Raw genomic sequence first — 5095 nt, 5'->3', positions numbered from 1 at the left:
TATTGTTAAATATCCTGAATATATTTATTTAAGGCATAGTTTGCAAACAAGCCATGTATTAGAACATCAGAATTTCACATCTGACAAAGCACGATCTGGCTCAGTGAGCCAAGTTGGTAAATCTCCAGCCGATGACGAATTGCTCTTGAGACTCTTGTTATAGGCAGCCTCAGGAAGAGGCACAGGCCATTTATACCGCTTCCAGCCGCCAGTCCCAGCTCTCTTGGAGAAAGGCAGCACAGTTGGGAGGGCTCACAACAGGAGGCCTGTTGAAAACAAGTCGTGGTTTCACCCTGTGTTTTGATTTCTCCTCAGGGAAGGGCACTTCCTCTTGCATTTGTAGGAGCCAAGTAACACATTCTGGGTGGAGGGAACTATGGTAGAAGGCCTAGTGTTGGACACACGAAAAGGTGGCAGCATCTTAGAACTGGCTAAACACATATCTTGGCATAAGAACTTGGGTGGCAGGCAACCAAGATTTGGGGAGTGCTTTTCCTGCAGCATTTTCTGCTGGGATTGCAATATGAGGGAGGCCTTGTTGATGTGTGTAGTTTGTTATGGTTGGCAATATCTTCTAGTTAGTAGTGGTTGAGTGCTTGCTAACTTGTGAATTCTTCAGAAGAGAGTAGAATATAAAAAGCCTTCAGGCGTCTCCTGTCTCCCCCGCAATGCGGCTAACGCAGGGCAACCGGCAGCAGTGAGCTGTGGACCCAGCCACTGGCTAGAGAAGTTGACAGACCACGAACACGGGGCAAGCTGAGTCTTTCTGTTTCACTTCCGACATGTTTTTCACCCACAGGGATATTTTGGTCTGTTTCAAAGAAGAGGAAATCAGCCCCTAGCCGACTGTTTCAGTCTTTTTTCTAAGAAAAAAGATTAAAGCCGTATCTCTTGGAGAGAGAGATAAAAATCTGGATTTTGTTTGAAACAATGTTTCCATTTCCAACACCTCAGGTCCATAAAAAGTAGGAGAAAAAAAGTCTTCTTGGGGTTTCAGCATGCACAGTGCCTTTATTCTCTCTCTCATTTCTTAATTTGTCAGTTTCTTTCGCCAAGTACCAAATCCAGTAAATGTTCTTTAAATGGAAAGAAAAAAGCAATAATGAATGCCAGAAAACAGTTTCCCAACCAGCCGGCCAAACCACAAGTATCCAAAAATGTGATTTCATTTTTAATAATACAGAAAACTGAAGAATACCAAGTAGAAATATAAAGACAAGAAAAACATTGACTTATTCTAAACACCATTAAAAAGGATTTCCAACTTCAGAATGTTTGTAGAAGACAGATGAAGAGAAATAGCTACTCAATGAAGGAATTCAGAACCCGGTGTTCACAAAATTAAGAAGATACTAGTGATCAATAAACTCTAAACACTCATATGGGTTTGCCTTCTCTGAATCCTTTGAAATTCACCCTCTATTCAGTGTCCAAATTTCCTATCTATGTAAAATGGAGCCAAGGAGCCCACATTGTGAACTGAGAAACTAAAGATCGTGTAGGACGAAGACATTCGTATTGTAACCTGTGTCTTTTATGCCAACTCTTAGAATTTAAGGAGCAGCTGGGGAGGCCAGCAGGCTGACTTAAGCCCACAAAGGATGGCCTCTGATCCCTGAAACTGGGGGAAGAAGCAAGATAATTCTTAACTAATCAGGTGACATCTCTTCCAAGAAGTTTTCTCTAACTTACTCCCTAGCTCAGGAGGGAAGGCTTACACCCCTCATGTGTTTTCCCAGAACACCTGGGCATAGCTCTTATTGCATCCAAACGGTTCTTATAATCCATTGCAATACAATAAATACACAGTATCTACAATACACAGTATCTATATGTCTCCCTTGTTAGACCATGAAGTCTGGAGCAGGGATATCTTTACTTCTCTGGTGCCAAGTATAGTGGCTGGAACATCAATTAACTAATTGATATGAATGCTTTCTTTCTTTGTATCAAAATAACTCAGGCCATTTTAGTTGTTCTGTCCTATGGTCATATCATTCTTACCATGTTTTAGTACCGGCAAATAGAATTCATTATTCCCCAGGATATATCAGTTAATAATTTCATAAACAGAGAAACTAACTACATCTGGAGCAGTGCTTCCCAAACTTTACTGTGCATGCAAATCACCTGTGGATCTTGCTACAAAGCAGATCTTCAGTCATTTGGCCTGGGAAGCGGCCTGACAAGCTGCCTTTCTAACAAGCTCCCAAGTGCTGCCAATGCTCTTGGTCCATAAAGTAACAGTGGCTTGAGCCAGACAGAGTTTAATTTTGTTTCCTGAAAGTTAAGTCCAGAGATTAGCAGTCCAGAGCTGGTATGGCAGTTCTGCCACATCATCATCAGCTCAGGCTCTTCTATCCTTCTGCTTTACTATCCTAGGTTCTGTTTACCCCAAGGTCTCCTCTTGTCCCAAGATAGCAGCTGCTACTCTAGCCATCACACCTATATTGTAGTCAGTAGAGAGAAGGACGCACCAGGACAAATGGCTGACAGCTCGGTCAGCCTCTTCTAAAGGAGCTGTCAGGAGGAGCCCATCTGACAACTGTCACTTCTATCTCACTGGCCAAAATGTAGTCACCTATCTAAAGGAAGGCTTGAAATGTGATTTTCCTGTTGGGAATATGTTGCTGATTACAATGAACTGAGTTTCTCTTAGTAAGGAAGAGGGTACAATGAATGCTGGGTAGATGCTAGCAATCTCTACTATGAGTCAGATGAGATTGTTGTGGATCCCCTGTTACTCACCTGTGGTTAGTAACCTCTGGATTGTGCCCCATTCCTGAAGAGAAACCAGTTACTCTGTTAAGGTCCATGCGAAACATCAGCTGTCTTTGTGACAAGTTCTGTCTCATAGGCTCCTTGACTGTACTTATTGACTAAAGCTATCATCACTCTTGGCCGTGAAACTTGAAGTAAGATGAGGGGACCAGAACTTCCTACCCTCGCTGCCTCCTCTTTGGAATAACATTAATTGTCAGAGCTTAGTTTGGCCCAGGCCTTATTTGCATCGCTGGGCTCTCGGATGCCAGGGAAACATGGCTACTGTGACATCAGATGAGATCCTGGCTCAAGGATGCTGGCAGGGTCTCTAGCTTATTGTCCCTAAGGTTATGGCTTATAAAAAAGGGAATGAGTCCAAAGGGATGTGCTGTTCTTCTTGCTTGGTGCCAATCAGTTCATTCCTTGAGTAACAGTGGAGTCACCCAAAGTGAAGAAACAATTCTAGCCCATTGATTTCAGCCTGAGCACTCACATTTTTTCCCTGGCTCTTTGCCCAGGATTTCCAGGGAGAAGGCAGAGGCCAAGAAGCAATATACGTTCCTGAAAGGAAGGCTTCTTGAGTGATTAAAATGATGGTATTGGTCGGTGGCTCACAGGCAATGACAGAGAACACAGGCAGGGTGCCCTCTGAGATGCACCCCCTGATTCCTGAGTCATGACGTGGAAGACAGGGAAAGTACACATCAGCAATAACAGGAAAGGAAAAGGTAGTTTGTTTTCCTTCCGTTCTCCTCCCATGTCAAGGAATTGATCCCTCCAAAATTTCCATCTGAGATAACAAAAACAATTTGCAAATAGTCAATAAACAGTGCATTCATTCATTATTGCTAGAACTACATTCATGGAAAATAATTTATATAAATTAACCAAAAGTTGCTTTTTTAAAAAAGCTAATATGATTTATTTAGATGGGTTCAACCATCAGATTTTGTGGGGGAGGAGGGTAATCCATGAATCTATATGTGTGCTAAGCATTGCTACAAATTGAATGTGTTTTTCACATCTATTTATTACTATTTTTCAAGTCCTGTAGATGCAGTTTTGATAAGTGAAATGCAAGTTTATTTTAAGATGTGACTAAATTTTTATCTGAGAAAATACATTATGGCAAAAAGCAATCACTTGATACTAAAAATATAATGACCATTATGTGAGAGTATGTAGAATTCAAGTATTAAAAAGAGAAGTCCTCCTACCTGAACGTGTTGGTGTAACTGAGCCCATATTCAGCTGCCCACTGCTTGAAAGTGAGACACGAGAAACGAGGTTGGGTATGCCTTGTTATCCCCCCTCCCTTTATAGTTTAGACACAACAACAGCATTAATGTTAAAATAGAGATCATGAGACTGGCAGCACAGCCTGTGGCTATAAGATACCAAATTATAAACAGGACCTAAGGCCATGCCCGGCAAAGGTTAAGTCTCCACCCCAAGATAAACGTGTGTTACATGCATGTTTGTTCAGTACACAAGTGTCAAGACCACCTTCATAAATATTTATAGCTACTTCTGTAACCTGTTAAATATGTATGTTGAGCGGATCTATCACCATATACCCACAGGAGCCCTGGATACAATTGAGAGTAGGGAACAAATGTATTGATTTTCTTGCTGATATGGTAGGCCATTCCAGGTTTCTGCCCTGATGTGAGAACCAACTGATGCTCTAAGAAATTTAACAATTGCCAAATATGTTAAGACACTAGATATTATACTAACTTTTGTTTATAAGTTTGCTTCCAGCAGAATCATTTATCCCATGGATGTGGACCTGCATCCTTTTCAACTAAGAAATAGGTCCTCCTAAAGACCCGGAAGGAACGAGGGCCTGAACATCAGCTCACTGCCAGGTCAAAAAGTTTCATTCCACAGTTGCCCCACATTGACCCTGTTCGGCAGGAAGTAGCCAGCTGAGAGATGACATCCCATTGTCCCTAATCCCACAAAATTGTGGAATGAGCCTTTGACAGTGGGGAATTGTAACAGTGAAACAGCAAAAAAAACCTAACATAACTAATTCCGTTTTTATTTAAGGGGCCTATACCCATTCCTGCACGTTTGCTAGGGTAATTTTAGAGCACTGAGATAATATACAAAAACAGCAATCAAATATTTTGTAAATCGAATTCTGGGATTAAAGGGGAAGTATATAAACAACTAATTATGTTTTGTTAAAGATTTACAGGAGCATTGTGACCTGACCAAGGACAAAAAAGTTCCCAGCCTCCTTCTTTCAGAACTTTCATGGTTCCTGATAGTTGGGGAATGAGCCGCTGTGCTGCTGCTGTAGCATCAACAGAAACATCAACAA

The 5095-nt window shown here is 41.6% G+C and overlaps 1 long non-coding RNA gene across 1 annotated transcript; it reads right to left on the bottom strand.

Moving 5' to 3' along the window:
* On the bottom strand, positions 1 to 3621 carry LOC129059397 (uncharacterized). The gene is made up of 2 exons (XR_008525259.1): positions 2749 to 3621; positions 1 to 1076 (listed from the first exon to the last, which is right to left on the bottom strand). It is a non-coding gene; the product is annotated as an uncharacterized LOC129059397 (long non-coding RNA).
* Positions 3622 to 5095: the final 1474 nt, after the last annotated feature.

Source organism: Pongo abelii, chromosome 4 (assembly GCF_028885655.2).
Source record: "Pongo abelii isolate AG06213 chromosome 4, NHGRI_mPonAbe1-v2.0_pri, whole genome shotgun sequence".
Lineage (NCBI taxonomy): Eukaryota > Metazoa > Chordata > Mammalia > Primates > Hominidae > Pongo > Pongo abelii.
This window is presented reverse-complemented; position numbering and strand designations above follow the sequence as displayed.